The sequence below is a fragment of the Trachurus trachurus genome, assembly GCF_905171665.1.
Source record: "Trachurus trachurus genome assembly, chromosome: 18".
Lineage (NCBI taxonomy): Eukaryota > Metazoa > Chordata > Actinopteri > Carangiformes > Carangidae > Trachurus > Trachurus trachurus.
This window is the reverse complement of record NC_139909.1, coordinates 2365207-2386277: the sequence shown is the minus strand read 5'-3', so window position 1 is coordinate 2386277 and position 21071 is coordinate 2365207. Positions and strand designations below refer to the sequence as shown.

Below are 21071 nucleotides of genomic sequence, written 5' to 3'. Positions count from 1 at the left end.
CTGCTTTAATAACCACTGGACAAACATACAATAGTAGAACTTCTGTTTGAGGCTGAATTAAAATGTAACTATTGATTTTTCAAAGCACAAAAATGTTTGGTGTCAGATAAACAATATTTAATATTGAAGAAGCTTTGATCACATTAAACACTTCCTATATGTTTGACTGCTTGTGTGTGCATGTTGTACGATATGACCTAGATTGTCTATGTCTTTTTTTATTCTCCAATAATAGGCTGAGAGTGGAGTGTGTGCAGTTTCACATTCAGCTCAGGTTTTGTTCATAAAAACAGGAAGCTGGACCACAGAGCTGTTTCACCACAGGGCACAGAGACAGATCAGAGAGCAGCAGCAGCTCTGTCTCCGACCAGCACCCAGTGAACCACAGAAAACACCAGGCTCATCTCTACCCCACCCCCACAGAGACAGGCTGATCTGTCCTTTACATCTGAGCTGAGGCAGTGATGAACTCTGGGAAATGAAGTCCTTTGTATTATATATTTAGTTTGATTTTACACAAATCACCTGATTGTGTAAAATGTCCCTGAATGCACCGTGGTCCCCACATCGCACACTGTCCACCAACGTCCTCATAAACACACACACTGTAGTTTGTTTACCTACACTTGTGAGGACCGTCACTGTCTCAGTGTCCAGTCACAGAACAACAACTACAAACAACTGGTGTCAACATCCAAACAACAAACAAACAAACAAACAAATAAAAAACACATTACCTCTGCGCCGTCTGATTGGCTGCTGTTGGTTACGTAATATGTTCACACCACTGTGCATGATGTCATCTGTGATGTCATTTGCTCCAACTTTTTCAACAACATAATTCACAACATAAAACTGATAATTAGCAGGTCGTCAAATAATGAATATAATATAATAATTATTATTATTATAATAATATACAAAACTAAATCTGTGTCTCACCTTTAGGTTTCCTCTGGACACAGTGTCTCACCAGTAGAAACAGTAGAAACAGTAGAAGCAGTGGAGGCATAACACTGACTGATACAACAAGAAGCAGCACAGAGACAGAAGAGGTGGTGGAGGAACCAGGAGGAGAGGAGGTTATAGGTCCAGGTGTGGTGGTGGTTGGACTCTCTGAAATTAAACACAATTAAATGGTTAAAAGGGTCAAACATGAAGTTGTTTTAGCTTTTTCCCAACTCTTTAAATCAAACGTTGTCACCTGTGACAGTGATCCAGCTGGGTGGAGACCCTCCATGGCCTGTGATGTTACAGCTGTAGAGGCCTTCATCAGACTTGGTAACATGGTGGATGGTCATGTGACGTGTAGGCTCAGTCCTGATGAGGGAGCCATCTTTATAGAAAGCAGCTGGGGGGTTGGAGGGAGGGGTCTCCTTTGATTGACAGCTCAGAGTGACATCATGTCCCTCCATCACAGGGAGGACAGGACTCTGCAGGATCACTGGTCCACCTCAACACAGAGACAAAGTACAGCAGTTGATCCATTTCCACACAGCTTCATCAACACTGACTCCACAGTCTGATCTTACCAGTCACAGTGATGTTGATGCTGCTGCTGCTTGTTGCTCCCTCTCTCAGCTCACACCAGTAAACTCCACTGTCTGATGGGTCTACGTAGCTGATCTCACAGGAGGAACCAGTTGACTTTCCCCAGTCGACTCCACACTGAGTCCTCTGTCCTCTGGTTGTGTTCCTCATCACCTTCCATCCAGCAGAGCTGTCGTCCTCCTCACAGCTCAGAGACACTGAGTGTCCAATGAACAGCTGAGAGCTGCTGGGACTCACAGTCAGACGAGCTGAGAGAGGATTCATTTCAGTCAAACATATAAATCTATATGTATAAATGATCACATTCAGACGGAGAAAAGAGGCGTTCACTGACCTGTGTGTGTTGTGCAGCAGAGCAGAGACATCAGACCTGCAGAGACATGACATCAGCTTTAACAGGTCGACCTCCACAACACTTTAATACAAATATGAATAAACACCAGTTCCTGTTCCTCTGACTCCAGATCAGATGTGAGTGAGGGTCTGAAGCCGTGCAGAGACACGAGGTTCATCAGCTCTGCTCCACAGTCTGCTCTCTAACCGACAGCACGAGCAGATACGTGCACACATAGTGCCAAAGAGTGCTTTAGCCCCTGCCCTTGTTGCCTTGTATTAAAAAGTTCCCTTTTATGTGTTTTTGGACAAATAAATACATTCCTGTTGTGCATGGAAATGTATAAAAATGCCACAGTTATCTACGCATTTCATTGTAATAATACCATGTCACAGTATTGTGTGTGTGTGTGTGTTGAGCCAAACGCTGCTGTCTGCTGCTGTTCTGCTCTGTCTCTCACTGCGCTCTCCCTCACATGCATGTCCAGCGTTCATGTGAGGTCTTCAGCACAGTTTACAAATGAATTGAATAAAGGTGCAATTATGCCACGGCAATATGACATTTCAGAATTCAATTTTAATTCCTGATTATCATTGATATTATCAAAACTGTATTGAAGATTGCATTGTCACTTTGAACATTAAATTGTCAAATACATTTTCAAATTACATGACAAAATTAATCATTGAATTGCCATTTTAACAATTAAATTGCAAATTGCCCTTAAAGGTGCACATACACTTCGGTCAACAAATCATTGATATCAGCATGTTGATTGCAGTCCTATAGGCATGCAGGCTTTCTCCACAGACTGTAATTTAATTTAATTTATTAATTTATTCTCCCCAGGTAAAGATCACTAACTTTTCTTCTGTTGTTAAACGTTACAGTGAAGACACCAGGAAGAGGCTTTTATCTGTCTCTTCTGCTTTAAAAAGATCATTTATATTTTATATCTGTCCCTGTGTAGATTAGTCCGTTTTCTGATCAATAACTGATATTGATAAGTGTCTCAGTGTGTACTTACAGAGCAGCCTGTGTATATTAGTCCGTTTTCTGATCAATAACTCATATTGATAAGTGTGTCAGTGTGTACTTACAGAGCAGCCTCAGCAGAGATGTGTCGTCCATTGTTCCTCCTGTTAAATGAGCTCCTCACTCTGCGTGGTCACAGTAGTCTGTCTACGCTTCCTTCCTCTATCTAGCTTTTGATGGTGTTGGAGACGCTGCTATTTACAGATGTCCCTGAACGCCTCACATGTAGACTCAGAGACAGTGGTGTTGAACTTTACAGTATTTCCCTGAATGTGTCCTGTCAGAGTGGATGTAGCTACAGCTGCAGTCAGGCTCTGGAGGGTTAACATGGTTTACAGTCCTCACTGTAAAGAGTGAGGGGCCATGCTGTGTTGTGAACAAGGGCAAGTCCGTTCCGTTTACAGTACCTCTTCCACTCCTCCCCTGCTACTTTCCCTCCACTCTCCAAGTGGCCTCCGTGTGACATAAGGGCTGAGGGCAAGCGAGGGAAACTCAACCTGCTTTTGGAACGCAGCCCAACACTCAGAACACACTGAATCCTCACAGGCTGTTCCCTGAATGTGTCAGGAGGGGGCGCTACAGAGCAGTGGTGTCCAGAGGAAGCTGTTGCAAAAACAAAACGGTAAGTAAACATGTACTGATATCACACCAGTGTGTTCAAACTAATAAAAATGTGTGTTTTTGTTTCAGCTGATCTTCAGTGACATGTTTAGTAAATGTATCACCAGGTGGACTGGTGACCTGACTTCGTCCTGTCAGATACTTATACAGTATACTGTATAGGAGGTGTAGACAAGAGATGGATGCTATGATTTATCATACCAAGTTAAAGCAGAAGTGAGTGATCCGGCCGTTTTCGCTAATGCTGCGTTCCAGGCAGGCTTTTGAAATCGTAAATTACAGCTTCAAGTCACAACTTACGACTTTGTAGCGTTCCAGGCAACCCACTCGTGTTTTTCCGACCTGTTTTACCGGTGAAAGTCACTATAACGGCCACTCGTAACTTCTGACCCGTGAACTCGTACCAGATCGAACTGGTACCACTTCACGGTCGGAAAAATACGAGTTTGCTTGAACGTACCATAACAGTCCTCGTCGCTACGTCACCACATTCACGGCGTTCCTTGGCTGCACACACAGCCCTGCATGCCGTTCTCTCTCCTCATTGGATAAAAACTGTAGGATACGATAAATGTTTTCTCTTCGGCTCAGAGCAGAGCAGAGGGACTGACAGACCCGTGTTTCAGTCCAAACACTCTATGTAAGTGATTGCTGTCGGAAGATATAACTATTTAAGACTTATATTAACACAAATATATCACTCACTTCTGCTTTAACATGGGTTTTAGGAGGGTTTTTTTTAAGAAGTATTGTTTTGCCTAAAGTTACTGATCAGAACATCTTGTTCCAGTTAGGTAAGAATAGTTCTACAGTACAGCAAAAACAATACTTCTTAAAAAAGCTTCTAAAACCCATGTTTACTCGGTCTACTGTATGAGAAGACATATCATCCATCTATTGTCTTTACCCCTTATAGATACTGTATCTGACAGGATGAAGGTAGGTCACCAGTCATCACTTAAAGCTTCAGTTGGTAACAATTATTCAGTCATATTTGCTGGAACTGTCACTATATTCTGATGGTCAGACATGAAATGAGTAATTTAGGACAAAATCCAACTCCCCTGGCTCCACCTACAGCCTGGGATCGTATCTGAAGATTCTCCACCAGTCAGGTGGAGGGAGCAGGAGGAGCAGCCAATCACAGCTCGTACATGTCGTAATGAGCTGACGAAAGTGAAAGTAAAGTCCGCGACTTGGTTGGACATTTCAAGACGATACATCAATAACCCCCTCCTGGATGCAGGATGATGCTCCTCAGACTTTGGGGAACCTGGCCTGCAAACCAGCAACCTCTCCCCTGGGGGGGTCATCCCTATGTTCCCCGGGTTCTATGTTCCCCACTTTGTATGGGACCAGGGAACATAGAACCTTTTTTCCCCAAAAGGGTCCTATGTTCCCCGCTGTGTCTGGACCGGGGAACATAGAACCTTATTTTAGAAAAACGGTTCTATGTTCCCCGCTTTTCCCCAAAAGGACCCAGGGACCCAACATGCAATTTTTGGTCCCATACCTGGAAGGGCAGTTGTGACTTTGCAGTTTTTTGCCTATTTTTGATTGAGAAGTTGAGTTGTGACTTTGAGTGAGAAGTGTAATCGTCCCATTGGTTGGGTTTAGGCAATAAAGAAAGGAGTTGGTTAAGTTTAGTAAACAGACCAGGTAGAGGCTAGACAGGCCAGATAGATAGAGAGCGTCCATCGACCAGCAACAGTGGGGAACATAGGACCCTTTTTGGGAAAAACGGAAAACATAGGACCCTTTTTCAAAAAGAGGGTTCTATGTTACCCTATGGGGGAACATAGAACACGGGGAACATAGGTACACTCCCCCTATGGGTCTGGTTGCGGCCTGAAGCAGAGGAGAGCAAGTGGAGGAGGGAGAAAAAAAAAAACTATATATACTGTAGATAGGTATATGTACACAGATGCGGACAGGTGTGCATGGAGCCCCTCACTGACCCAGCTGTCCTGATCGACCCAGGCTCCCCTCCTGTCCTTGGGGACCAGTTGGAGATGCCACCCAACAGCATCGTCACTCTTTTTTGTTTGTTTTTTTGTTTTTGTCTCCTCCTCCTTTCCTTTTCCCCCACCCTCATTTCTCTCCCTCTCTCTCCCTTGTACACACAAAAGCCACATAACACAAACACACACACACACATTTGATACATTATTATCATTATATTTTTTTCTTTTTGTTTGTTTGTATGTTTTGGTCTATTTTGTTGTCTACGTGTCTGGTTTTGTCCATATTGTCTTAAACATTGTCTGGCTGTGTTTCTCCCCTCACCCCTACTGTCCTATTGCATATGTGTTGTCTGTCAATCACTGAATTTTTTGCACAATAAAAAAAAAAAAAGATGATACACCGTCAGCTCCCTCTTCTCACCTCTGTCAGTCTCCCTCCCTCCCTCCCTCCTCACACAAGAAGAGTGTGTTTCATGGTGAGAGAGACGTGAGATTGGTGCGTCGCGTGGCGTAGTGGTTAGAGCGGGCGCCCCATGTATAGAGGCACAGTCCTCGCTGCAGTCGGCCCCGGTTCGAGTCCTGTGTCAGGTGCCATTTACTGCGTGTCATTCCCTCTCTCTCTGCCTCACTGTTTCCTGTCTCTCTCAACTATATTATCCATAAAGGCAAAAATGCCCCCCCCCCCCCCCCCAAAAAAAAAAAAAAAAAACTTTAGAGAAACGTGAGATCGTTGTGGAGTCTCCGGTTGGATACGGTACGTCGTCTGTGGGTGCGTTGATGGCTACTTTGTATGTGTGTGTGTTTTTTTGTTTTGTTTTGTTTTGTGTCTTGCAGGTGTTTAAACGAGCCATGCATAGTGGTTTCTTGTAAATCACATGACTTCCCCCTCAGTTGCATCACAGCGTAGTGTAGGCGTAGTGTTCACAGACTCTACTCTACTGAGGCACTGACTCAGGTCACAGTCAGACTCTCAGCTGCTGCTCACAGAAGATGTGTTCCTCCTCCTCAGTGGTGTCGGTCTCCCTGTGTCTCCTGCTGTGTCTCTCTCCATGTCTGTCCTCTGACGGTAGGGAACTGAACTCTCTGCCTCTGTGGTTACTGTAGTTTTACGGTAGTTAGTGTAGAGTGAGGAGCTGTCTTCCTCTTGTTCGGCTCCATATCAGATCAACAGAGTTTCAGAGCGTTAGGACAGGAGACCGACCTGGACTCACTGTAGGGTCCTGATGTGTTCAGGTGCAGTGGGACCAGGGCCGGCCCTAGCATTTTGGTGGCCCTAAACAAGATTTTTGTTTGTGGACCAAATCACTGGTTAAAACCGGTTAAAACTGAATACAGACGTGTTTATGCCCTCTGAGGTTTGAGGCCATTTTCTCGACTTTTACATATTTTCTTAAATGTATCTTTTTAAGATACTTGCAGATGTAACAATACTCAAATGTTTTATGTCTAAATATTAGAACCTCCGCTGTAAGCACACTGAGGCCAGTTTGTCCTACAACACTGTATAAAGAAATAATTTAGGCCAAATGCTGGAAATTTGAGGTCTGCTTTTTGAAAAATTTCAAATCCCTTGTGAAAACACTCCTTCAGTCATGAGAATGAACTGTTTTGGTGCTTGAAATAGGATATGAATACAGTAATAGATAAGTGTAGAAAACAAGTCTAAAATGAAATTTTGTAAGATTGCTTTTTGAGCACAAATGTTGTCATTCTGCCGTTCTATTTTCACCAAATGTCTCAAATGTGAGATAAAAGAAGCTGAATATTGACTTCACATTACATATAAAGCTCATAGCTGCACGTGCAGACCTCAGGATGTTTAAATGACTTGATGAACCCCGGTACCTTTCTGATCATGTGGCCCCCCACCTAACGGCTGTGGCCCTAAACAACCGCATAGAGGGTTTATGCCAGGGGCCGGCCCTGAGTGGGACACGACGCTGCCTCATCTATTGCTTTCTTCCTGGTTGATGTTGGAGGGGGAGAGAGCATGAGAACAAACAGCTGGATCATCACAGACTCCAGCCAGTCAGTCTTTTTAACCCATCAATTTGTTCTGTATTGTTTATGCTAAATTTGACCAGCAGGTGGTGCAGTCTGTTTAAAGTGGGAAAGGGTGTCGGTTGCAACTGTTAAAATAGGTTGTAATTTGGAGTTCAGGTAGGAGAGACTCTTTGCTGAATTTTACCTCTGAACTGGTCTTAACTGGATCAAGACTGTAGACCAGAGTCAGATCACTAAGCTACTGTAACAGCAGAGACAGGATGCTACTACAGTGTAGAGTGAAGCTGACACATGGCCAACTCCAACAACATGCTTGAAGATACTCTCCAAAGCTGGAGGACAAGTCTGGTCTGATAAACACAACACTCAGCACCACAGGGTCTGGACTTGGGCCAAGATTTACAAAACATCTACGGAATTATTTGGCAATGTCCTTGTTTTAATGTATCATTACATTGCTGCAAATCCTGCTCTGCTTCCCTGAATATGAAAGTCACCGCACGCCACTCCAACTAATGATTATATTTTTAGATTTCTCAATAACAACACTAACAGTAAGACATCCAGAATATTATCAGTAGTCTTCTGCATGCTGCACCTTAGAGCTGTGTCTACTTGTGTGGCCTGATCATCCAGAGAGACAGGAACAGACAAACAAATATTACAGTATTTTAGTGTTTTTTTATTCCTTAACCTAGGACTCCATCGGACCCTGCAGCTTTACGGAGGTCTACTCTTTGGAGTGTCCAGTCCTCCCATTAAGCTGGCCTGCTCTCCCTGCCTTTCCTCCCATCAGAAGCTGCCTCCATCAGCTCTTGTTAACATTTCCATGTTTCCCACATTCTGTGTTATAAACTGTGCTCTTTTCTGTATACAACATCTATTGCATGTCTGCCCGTCTGGCGGTTGCCCCTGCGTCTTCTTCCTCATACACTGTCTCCTCCTCCTCTTGAACCGGTGCAGTCTGCTCCTCCATACTCTTAAGAACTCTTAATAGTTTTTTCTAAAATAGGCCTACTGAGAGAAAAAACAAAAAGTAACAAAAAGACACACCAAAAAACATCCAAATACCTCCATAGTGCTCGTCATTAATGTCCCTCTTGTATTGAAGCCCCGACATGAGAAATTGTTCCGAAAAAAATTAAATAAGTCTATATTTCAAGCTTGTTTGTAGCGGAAGCTCCTCTTCCTGGTTGGTCCAATTTCCTGGTCCGTCCAATTTCGGAACAATTTCTCATGTCGGGGCTTCAATACAAGACGGACATTACATACGAGCAGCATGGAGGTATTTGGATGTTTTTTGGTGTGTCTTTTTGTTACGAAGACAGTTGGTATCCATTTGCAACCGTTATATGGACATGCACTGCTACGCTGAGACCCCCTGTAACTCAGAGAAGCCACGGAGGACTCTGAAACTTCTCCCAGCCCTTAGTCCACATGAGGGGGAGGAGATCATGAGTGAAATTTGAATTTTGGGTGACTCTGACATCCTGTGCATGAGTCTCAATGAACATGGACACAGCTCACACAGTCTTTTATATCCCCTCTTCAGATTGATGTGATACCTTATTTGTCTATAAGTAGAAGGATACTTTTAGGACTTGTTTATTGTCATTGACGCTGCTCTGCTGTTCAGCTTAGCTCTCAGCACAGTGCAGACAATACATAGACACTCGACCGACCTACATCCATGAGCAAAAGTATCCTTGAGTGTCACACAGATACACACAGGTAAAACTCACACTGTAAATTGTGATTTTGTCTGTTTGTTATCTTAACATATTATTCTATGTCATTAGGACACATGATTACTGAGGTTGTTATAATAACATGAAATTATTAGTTAAAAACGTCTCAACTACAAAATAAATGCTAATTTGAAAATCCAGGCCCAACTGAATTAGAAATGTAAGTCAACTTGACTTTGGGGATAAAAACGGCTGCGTCATCACGCTTTTCTTGAAATGCATTGTGGGAATGCAGCTGCGGGCGGGAGAACATGTGCTCCTTTCCTCCCTTCCTCCATTTTGGACGCAAGTTGGAGGGCATCATCGACCGCATGTTTCTTCGGAGGTAAAACTTTCACTGGCTGAATTCAGGATTTATTCCGACGACACAGACAGAGCAGTGTGGGAAAAACGAGTCGACAAGTATTTGGTGAGTTTTCTTTTGTTTTTCTGTCGAGTTTATGTGGTTTAACAAGGTGATATAGCCTACTTTTAAAGCTAACTTTAAGCTAATAGTCTTTGATAAGTGCATGGGAGAAACTTGAATTTAACAGGTTTACTGTTGTATTTTTCGGTTTGATAAGGGATATAAGTGTGAGGGTAATTATTGGCGTTTGGTGAGTATTTATTTATTCAGTTGCCGTGAATTAACGAGGTGTGTGTGTGTGTGTTAGGTAGGTGGGGGGGGGGGGGGGGGGGGGGGTGTTGTGTGTGCGAGTGCAGCGGAAAAAAACGAATGTGTCCAGTGTAGAAAAAGAACAACCGTGTGTTTTTCAGGTGTAGCTAAATTAGCAAAGTTAGCAGTGCTAGGAGGGGGCGTCTAGGCTGTGGTTTGTGTGTGTACTCTGCACAGGCACAGTGGAAACATTGTGTAAATGTCTACTCAACTGTTAAGTTAGTCTTAATCACATTGTTTGTAAACCGTGGCTAACGTTAGCAGTGCTAATAGCACCAGAGTCTGCATACCTGTGCTGAATGCGTTAACGTTACACTGGCTTCGGTCCAGCTTGTGGTGGGGTTATGGAGGTGTGCGCTCCACACACACAAGATGCCTGCAGTGGAAAAATGTGAATGTCTGGTCAACTAGTCTAAAAGTAAAATATAAAGTTAAGCAAAATGAGCACGATTTAACAGGGTTTAGAACATCTGGGAGAAAAATGTGTGTATTAAAAGCCTTTTTTTGTTTTTGTTTGTGTGTTTGCCCAGTGTGACTAACATTAGCAGTGCTAAAGCAACAGCAGCTGTTCTTCAGGGTTGTTACAGATCCTTAAAAAGTCTTAAAAGGCATTGAATTCATTAATCTAAAAACAAGGACTTAATTGGCATTAAAATGTCATCAATTTTTCAAAGGTCTTAAAAATGTTACTAACACTTGGTAAGTGGGATTTTATGATTATAATTAGTCTTAAATCTCAAAATAATTGGTAAAATTCTGACATAGAGAAGTTTTTTTTTCTCTCCCCAATCATTCATGTAGCAGTCACTTTACCTTGGACCACATAGGAAAGTGGGTAAAATTGTCCCTAACCCTATAGCCTAGATGTGGTGACGTTTTTTTTTTTTTTTTGCATTTGTGATTATTGTGACGTCGGTCTTAAATTTAATTTAAAGCAGCATTTAAACGTCTTAAATTTAAGTTGGCTTAAGCTGTAGGAACCCTGGTTCTTGCTGAAGTCTACAATACGTTACCTGCTGTTACGCAATACACATTGCTTCAGTCAAATGGTGATATTCCAGTTTCTTATACCACAGCTTATGATACGCTTTGGATGGACTAATGGGGGAATAAAGTAAAGAATATTTCATAGACGAGAAGTTGTTTTGTAATATTTTATTATTGTGAATGTTCAATTTGATCTATATCTATCTATATCTAGCTTATGTTCATTTTTGTTTTAAAAAAAATTAAAACTTAATCTCTTAAGATTTTAAATACATTTTGTTATTGACTGTCCTCAGCAGTATGTTGCGGAGCTTCCTGCACCAGTACTTGTGCTGCTTCTCCATTACGGGCCCTGCTGAATGCCATCTATGAAAGGTAATACTCGACTATATATAAGTACCTGATAACCACACTTCAAATAATCAGAATTCAGAGTAGTAATAAAGTGCTCTTGAAACTTTCATGCAAGTTTTATGGATGAAATGTTAAGATATGCAAACAACAAATGATTAATTATGATGTTTGTCAGTACATTGTATTAGCGGTTCTTAACCTGGGGGTCAGGTTGTTGTGAGATCACAGGAAATCATAGAAAGGGTGCTAGAACAAGAAATATTAAATGATTTTTGTAAGATTACCCATGTGTTGCTTGTATGCAACAAGCTATTTTTTCTTCCGGAACCTTTCTCAGCTTGGTTTGGAGCACTTACGATGTTACGAAGTCTGCAAGAGAGACCCTGCTCAACTGACGGTAGCCGAACCTGAAGACCTGAACCACTACATCCCATTGTCAGCATACACCGTGCAAGGCCGACTTCTGGTTTCACCGAAGGCATTTCCTGTACATTAAGGTATTGCTTTTTTTTTTTAAGGTCTTAAGCCCCCCACTTTTGCACACATGGTTTTCAGTTTGTTAAAAATGTAATTTGTATTTATTCAGTCAGTGAAGGTTTAGAGCATCAGCTCATAGCTTCTGTCGTGTGTGTGTTTCAGTCAGACGTCGACGACAAAGTACAAGACGGTTCAAGTCTGCAAGAGAGACCCTGCTCAACTGACGGTAGCTGAACCACTACATCGCATTGTCAGCATACACTGTGCAAGGCCGACTCGTGGTTTCAGGGATTTCTTGTACATTAAGGTATTGTGTTTTTTTAAGCCCATAAGCCCCCCACTTTTGCACACATGGTTTTCAATTTGTTAAAGGTGTAATTTCTATTTATTCAGTTAAAGTTTGGAGCATCAGCTCATAGCTTCTGTCGTGTTTGTGTGTGTTTCGGTCAGAAGTCGACGACAGAGTACAAGACAGTTCAAGTCTGCAAGAGAGACCCTGCTCAACTGACGGTAGCTGAACCTGAAGACCTGAACCACTACACCCCATTGTCAGCATACACCGTGCAAGGCTGACTCGTGGTTTCATCAAAGGCATTTCTGTACATTAAGGTATTGTTGTTGTTTTTTTTAAAGCTCATAAGCCCCCCACTTTTGCACACATGTTTTTAAAAAATCTAGAAATAGTGGTAAGTTGTTCAGTGAAAGTTATGGCCAAAACATGATTAAAATGTCCCTTATTGGACAAAAATGTCCGTCGTGGGGCCAAAGTGATATTCATGGAATGATATACACCCGAGGCACACTGCCTACCTGAGCAGTACCCCTTTTCATTTCAGTGCACATATCAACAAGTATGAGTTCAGAATGATACTTCAATGCACAAATAAATAACAGACACTTCAAAGACCTGATCATATTTTGAATTCTATTAATGTGACCACACTCAATCCAATTGTGGAATTATGTAATTTATGTGGATTTTATTTTCATTTCAGTTTCATCATGCTGCTGCGCATCATCTTGAGCGAAAATGACATAAGAACGGTGACCATTGACACCTTGCCGGAGACTGTTCATGACTTCTGCTCAATCCTGAAGACCAAACTGGGACTGGAGGGCGACCTTGTGATTCAGTATCAGGACCCTGAGTTCGACAATGAACTGTGTAATTTAAGTAGCATGTTGGAGCTTCCTAAAGATAAAGCAACTTTGAAAGTGCACACCAAGTCTTCTGAATACCACACAGACTCAACTCTAGACACGGCAAGCCTGTCATCATCTTCCTTCATACAATCAAAAACTGAACATTCCAAGTATCAATTTGTCGATACAAATAAATGAGTAGCTTTAGATGTGTAACATTTTCTTGAACTGCACACATTCCTGTCACCATAAAACTGAAAATGTTAAATGCATAAATGTGCACACTACTCAGCATCTCACATTTGTTGAATTTAATTTTTCAACCAAATCCACTGAACTTGTTTAAATTGCTGTGTCTTGAATACAAAGACAACACTTTTTGATGCAAAATTGTCAAAAACCAAACAGAAAAAACAACAACTATCAATGATCGTGAAGATCTTCAAATAACTACAGTATACTGTATGGACCTTTGCAGATGAACAGAGTGTCATGGAAATAGGTCCATCTTTTGCCTTGAACATGGCACTTTGTAAACTGTCTGCAGTTCTATCTGTATGAAAGACCATTTCTGCCTGTGAAAAGAAAAAAAATGTTCCCATGGTATTCAGGGGACGTTCTGACCCTCGTAATTTTTTTTTACGTTTAACTCAAATTTTAAATTTCATAATTTGGACATTTTCTCATCAATTTGCCTTTTTTTTTTAACTCAAATTTGGCTCTGGGGAGGGGGGTCTTTTCTCTTTGACTGGCAGAAATGGTCTGCTGTGTTCCTGCTCATTTAACAGAAAATAGCATTTGCAAATGCTACAAATAATAGACAGCAAAATATGACCTGACCTGACCTGAATATGATATGAACTGACTTGAATACCAGACAATTTGAACATGAGTCCGGAGCTAGACGAGTCATCCGAGCACAATCTCACATGGTTTTCCGCAGGAGTCTGTTTCTGAAACCATGCACAAGTGAGGAACACTGTCCTCCACCGATGTTCATCAGGACTTTCTGAATGACTTCAAATGTTTTAACATTAGTTGGAGCAAGTCTTGATCTGTATGTCCTGTGGTGTTGGACGAGAATGTTATTCTTGATCTTTGTGGCCCTTTGTTCTCTTATATGGCAGTATTGTCACATAATACTTGCAATGCTGTAAATTTTAAGGAGGTTCAGTAAATCTTGACAGGTGTGTGCTCCAATAAATGTTTAACTGGCTGCATGTTAATTGTTGTTTGTCATATTTCTCTTTGAAGCAAACACGCTAAAAGTTCAAAGAAATCTTGGATAAGTTCAAGTGATTGATTAATTTAATTCAAATGACCTGACACTTTTAATTAAACTAAGATAGATTTGCAAATTCAAATAACAACCAAGCAGTTCAATCAATTAATAAATCCAAGTCAAGTTAACTGACACAAGAGATTAACACAACTCACAGTTTTAGTTGAAATGAAACAGATTTGCTAGTTCAGACAACTACCCTAAATAGTTTAATCTATTGACAAATCCAAGTTAACTTAACTTAAACCAAAGGTTAACACAACTGACCATTTCAGATTCAAACAACTACCTGAATGAGTTAAATCAATTATGAAAGATAAATCAACCCAAACTAACACAGGTGTTTACCCAACAAGGAATATTTAACCTAGATAACAAATTATTTTCTTTCACTTAACTTGAAATTTTAAGGCAGCCCTTTCACTCGTATTTTTAAGTTGAAACAACACGTTACAATTTACAGTGCACACACCTTAGCAGTAGCTAGCCAACCACAGCACTACAACTTGTGGGTGTATGCCTTCAATATGAACAACTGGTGATATTAGTTGAATATATTTACATGTTTTAAATATATTTCAGTGTTTGGCCTATGAAGCTGTTTGAATATGAACTATCAAAATAAAAGCTAACTGACTAACTATCTTCCTGTTTGTATTTGTCATTCTTGTGATTCAGATCATCAAGACGTAATAGTGAAACCAGGAGAAGACACCACTCTACACTGTCGTAGTTCAGGAGAGGTGGAAGTCATACAGATAAAATGGATCAGACCTGATCTGAAGTCAAATGGTTCCGTGTTCATATACAAGGACGGTCAGTTTCACGAAGACTCCCAGCATTCGTCTTTTCAGGGTCGAGTGGAGCTGAAAGATAAAACCTTAAAAGACGGAGACGTTTCTGTGATTCTGAAGAATGTCAACTTGAATGATACCGGGAAATACGAGTGTTATGTTAGAAACATAGGAAGTGAACTTAAGATGATCAGCAGCATCTACCTGACTGTTCAAGACTCAGGTGAGTTTGTTCATGTAAACCTGTTCACAACATGGTCACATGACATCACTGCTGCTGATGCTCAGCTGTGTGTTTTTTCTGTTTCATTCTCAGAGAACAAAACAACTGAACCTGGACAGTCTGTCTCTCTGCCATGTCGAGCTCCCAGCAACACTGACATCGTAGTTGTAGAGTGGACCAGACCTGGACTGGAACCAGGATATATCTTTGTGTACCGGGACGGGAAACCTGATCCAGACAACCAGCATCCATCTTATGAGAACCGGGTGGAGCTGAAGGACAGAGAGATGAAGGACGGAGACGTGACCATGATCCTGACGAACGTGAACAGAGATGACGAAGGAACATACGAGTGTCGAGTCTTCCACACAAAAACAGAGAGCAGGAGTAGATCCACTGAACCAATCAGCATCGTCCACCTGGAGGTCCAGTCAGGTGAGTCCCAGAGTCCAGACTCTGTTGTGTTCTTCACTCATCACCTACCTGACAGCTGATACCTCACTCTGCTTCTCTCTGCAGGAGACACAGAGGAGAGAGGAGGAGACAAGGGCGGAGGAGACAAGGACGGAGGAGACAAGGGCGGAGGAGACAAGGGCAGAGGAAATAAGGGTCTATACATTGGACTGCCAGTGGCTCTGTTTGTTGTTGCTGCCGTTGGTGGTGTTGGTGGTTTTATCTTCTATAGAAAACGTAGAAAACTCACAGAGCAGAGTTCACCTCCAGTTAGTTATACAGCAACTGAGACTGATCCACCAGCTGATGATGCAGTGAGAGTTGAGATCAGACAGGAGGAGGTTTCACTGAGGACTGATCCTGAGACGTCCTGAGATGTTTCTGATGCTCCTGAGCTCCACATGATCTTCTTGAAGCTCAGTCTCAGCTGGACAGAGACACAGTGATGCCTTCAGGGACCACCTCATAACGGGAGATGACGATTCTATTGGTGCATGAGGCCGAGTTTGTTCTGACTGGTTCCAGCTGGTTTTACTTGCTGCTGAAGAGTTGACAGAAGGGATTGACTGACCTCAGTCTTATCATGTTGTAAACTGACTCTGAATCAGTACAGAGGTGTTTATGGATTTACAACCAGACTGATGAATGATCAACTGTTTTCTTATCAGTATTTCAGTGAGAACAAATGGAGGTGGCTCATGAGTGTATAATGATGAACAATAAGAATGTATATGTTGGTGCAGCTGGTCTGTTGTGAGTGAATAAAATACCCTGTGTGTGAATATAAGCTGTGTTTTTGTCTCTTCACTTTGCCAACTAATGGTAGACCCACGATGATATAGAGTCACAGAGTCCCAGCAGCTCGTCCTTTGTTGGTCCAGAGTTATCATCACGTTCACACTTTGATCTTCAACAAGTGAAAGGTGAAGGAGACGCCTCCTTGAACTCTGAATGTCTGAGCTTCTCTTTAAACTCTCTCCTTTACACCTGGTAGAAAGTCTTTATTGTTTGTTACCTGAAGACAAAGTGAGGAGTTGTTGGAGGAACAGCTCCACCTGCTGGAGAGTTCACACACCTGCACCGTCTGAGGCCTCATCGTTTGTAATGCTATCTTTGTGAGGAAAATCACTGACATCATGTATTCCCTTGCCCTTTACCCTAACCTTAACCATCCAAAACAAATCCCTAACCTTAACCATCCAAAACAAATGCCTAACCTTAACCATCCAAAACAAATACCTAACCTTTACCATCTAAATCAAATGCCTAAACTTAACCATTCAAAACAAATGCCTAACCTTAACCATCCAAAACAAATGCCTAACCTTAACCATCCAAAACAAATGCCTAAACTTAACCATCCAAAACAAATGCCTGAACTTAACCATTCAAAACAAATGCCTAACCTTAACCATCCAAAACAAATGCCTAAACTTAACCATTCCTCTTAACCATAACCTAAAGTCTTAACCCAAGTCTTTACCCTCAAACAGCCTTTGGAAAAAGTGAGGACTGGCCAAAATGTCCTCACTTCCCTAAAACAATAAAAGCACCAGACTGACACACACACATCCAAACCAGTCCAAGTTCAGATCAAGATCCAGGACCAGTTCCTGAACCAGTTCTGGATCTACTTCAAGTTCTAGATCCAGAACTAGACACAGATCCAGTCACAGATCAGAGGAGAGGAGAGGAGAGGAGAGGAGAGGGCTCCATGTAACCTGATGTGTCCCCCAGCCTATAACAGCGTAGCTATAAAATGGTCCAGAGCTACCTGAACCAGCCCTAACTAAAAGCCCTGTCATAAAGGAAGGTCTTAAGCCGAGACTTAAATGTAGTTAGAGTGTCTGCCTCTCAAAATGGCGGCTATTTAAACACAGTGGCCACTCCAGTTCCCTCATCACTGACTCAGACTGTGAGAGTTTGTTCAGGCTGTTTCTAGTCTGTGCTGGTGGTTTTGGTAGCTCTGTAGTTTCTGCTCTGAGGAGGTGTGGAGCGGTTCACCACAACCAACACGGAACCAGTCACATTTTCCATCACATGAATTCTGTGAACTCAAAGAACCACACGAGAGAAAACAAGTGAAGATACCAGAGTTTATTGATGTTAATGAGAAACCACACCACGAAGAAAATACAGAAAAAGGAAAGACAATCAGTGAACAAATGGTGAACATCATCACATGTAGAAATGAAGGTCTGACAACACAAGAGACACATTGGACACTGTCCTGAAGGACTTTGACCAACTTATCTACATTGTTATGTCCATATGTTTCATGGACGTCAGTGGTGGGACAGGTGTGAAGGTGTGAAGCTCTTCCCCATCGAAGTGTAGACGACCTCTGACTCCAGTGGACACTCTGAACACAGACACACAGTTCAGTCAATATGAGTCCTATCTGTCCTCTACCTGACTTCACCTCTCTCATTCTGGGATAGCAGTCAGTCTGTTCAGACTCCATCTGTCCTACACCAGTGTCATGTTGGTGTGGCAGGATGGGGTTTGAACCCACGTCTCCCGGGTAAGAGTCATGCATGCTTACCAGTCACCCAACGGGACATCCCATTGGCCAAGTAGCCAGGGCACATGATCAGTTGGAGGCATAGTGACAGGACCACCACTGTCACATCTCTCCCCCTCTTTTCACAAGCACGTCCTCGTGCTTCCGCGCAGGCTGCAACACATTAGGAATCCATGGACCCACCCCTAGTGCTACATTGATCCTGCCAACAACGCCAGAATGTGGCAGGACGAAGTGAGGGCCCGGGCGGGGTTCGAACCCATGTCTCCCAGGTAATAGTCTCACACCATCACATCATTGTCTAAACATAATGTTTGAACTGTGCCAAACATATGAACAATGAGATGTGTCCTCTTTTACTATGGGTTAATATTACCAGTAGCTACCTGCTGTATTTGATACCAGTGGCGTCATTTCAGTTTTAGACAAGGTATGGCAAGGACCATATTGTGCGCATTGTAAATTGAAATGCAGCAATCTGGTGTGATTTGAGAGCAAAATCATGAAGTTTCCTCAATTATCACCATCAATGCTATGGATTGGATGATACTCACAATACCCCACACAAGGGTTCACAATATAACTTGTTTTCTTTTACCAACTTACAGATATCTGCCATTAGCCTGTTCTAAACAAGATGACAGCAGCAGCTTCACAGTGTTTCTAACATAAGAGCTTTCATTTTACTGTGCTCTAAGTAGCTAGTGTTAGCCAAACAAGCACTGAAATATGACTCATATTTAAGCATGTGGAATAAGTGGTAGGCTAAGGCCCAATCCCATTTCACCCCTTGGCCCTACCACTTACCCCTACCCCTCCGTTTTGCGCGTTCACGTGTAGGGGTAGGGGTGTCCCAATCCCCGTTAGTACAGAGGGGTAGGGGGAAGTGGTGGGGCTACATACCCCTCCAAACGGAGATTTTTCAGAGGCACACTCCAAACGGAGGGGTATGAAAAGTTTCCCATAATGCATCTTGCGGCAGCCGGCAGCGGTGGCTGTAAAACAAAAAGCTGTTTTATTTCTCACTGTAGCGCTGTTATTACGTCACTTTCTTAAGTTTTAATATTATTTCTTGCGAGAAAGTAGCTGTTTAGGTCCCAAATGTGCGGTTAGTTTATCCAAATGACGGCTGGTTAGAAGTTTGCTCCGACGATTTTTCGGAGAAGTGAAGCTCCAGGAGGAGCGGCTCCTCACAGAGACAGCAGCCGGTCTGCAGCGCTGCTCCGCCGGCCAAATTACGTCATCATCCCGGTCCCGCCGGGAGAGAAGGCGGTCGTTAATTAACTTATCCGCGGGTTTTTAGAGGTTTACCACCAGCATGTTAAATTATTTTTAGCATTTAAATGTTGGTCTAATTGATGAAATCTGACAATTGTGGCAGTAGCATTAGTTATTTGGATGAAAAGTGAAGCTTCATGTATCAGACAGCTGCCTCTAGGCTCTGTGTACAGAAATCACCACATTTACATCAGTAAATAAATGTTTTACAATGAACCGATCAGTCTGCATTAAGTTTAATCTTATTTTATTAAGTTATATGGTACACGGCTATTTGATTTCTGGCAAAAGCTCGCCGCATCAGCTTACGTAAAAGCCAGTGAGACTACGTGAAGACGTATGTGACTGTTGAAGGGGTGTCCCAATTCGGAGGGGTTGACTTTCTACCCCTACCCCTTGTAGCTCCATTTCAAGGGGCGAGGGGCAAGGGGTAGGGGAAGGGGTAGGGGTAAAAAAGAGAAATGGGATTGGGCCTAAGTTGTTAGCAGACACCACTGGGAAGTCATGTTGATGGCTTTATAACTCACTAAGGTTCGCTCGCTCCACATTCACGTCTGCAGCACATGGAGTTATACAGTCTATGAGTTATACATCTATGATGCAGCGGCGTGCACTCGTACACGCGCTCTCACAGACTCTCACTGATACTACTGCTTTAATAACCACTGGACAAACAGACAATAGTAGAACTGTTTCTGTTTGAGGCCGAATTATAATGTAACTACTGATTTTTCAAAGCAGAAAAATGTTTGGTGTCAGATAAACAGTGTTTAATATTGAGTGAAGGTTTGATCACATTAAACATTTCCTATATGTTTAACTCTGTGTGCACGTTATGACCTAGATTGTCTTTTTTTTCTATAATAATAGGCTGAGAGTGGAGCGTGTGCAGTTTCACATGCAGCTCAGGTATGTTCATAAAAACAGGAAGCTGGACCACAGAGCTGTTTCACCACAGGGCACAGAGACAGATCAGAGACCAGCAGCAGCTCTGTCTCCGACCAACACTCAGTTAACCACAGACAGCACCAGGCTCATCTCTACCCCACCCCCACAGAGACAGGCTGATCTGTCCTTCACATCTGAGCTGAGGCAGTGATGAACTCTGGGAAATGAGGTCCTTTCTATTATATATTTAGTTTGATTTTATACAAATGAACTTATTGTGTAAAAATGTCCCTGATTGCACCGTGGTCCCCACATCGCACACTGTCCAACAACGTCCTCATAAACACACACACTGTAGTTTCTTTAACTACACTTGTGAGGACCGTCACTGTCTCAGTGTCCAGTCACTGAACAACAACTACAAACAAATGATGTTGACATCCAAACAACAAACAAATAAACATACAAGCAAAAACACATTACCTCTACGCCGTCTGATTGGTTGCTGTTGGTTACATAATATGTTCACGTTACTGGGCATGATGTCATCTTTGATGTCATTTGCTCCAACTTCTTCAACGACATAATTCAAAACATAAAGCTGATAATTAACAGGTCGTCAAATAATGAATATAATATAATAATAATTATTATTATAATAATATACAAAACTAAATATGTGTCTCACCTTTAGGTTTCCTCTGGACACAGTGTCTCACCAGTAGAAACAGTAGAAACAGTAGAAGCAGTGGAGGC

The 21071-nt window shown here is 42.3% G+C and overlaps 1 protein-coding gene and 1 long non-coding RNA gene across 2 annotated transcripts in view; both read left to right on the top strand.

The window, feature by feature from the left end:
• LOC311001346 (coxsackievirus and adenovirus receptor homolog) overlaps positions 1–21071 on the top strand; it is a 173587-nt gene that overhangs the window by 8523 nt on the left and 143993 nt on the right. The gene's annotated exons all lie outside the window — the stretch shown is intronic.
• Positions 11668–12948, top strand: LOC311001290. Its single transcript, XR_014596156.1, has 4 exons — positions 11668–11750; positions 11893–12037; positions 12181–12339; positions 12726–12948. It is a non-coding gene; the product is annotated as an uncharacterized lncRNA (long non-coding RNA).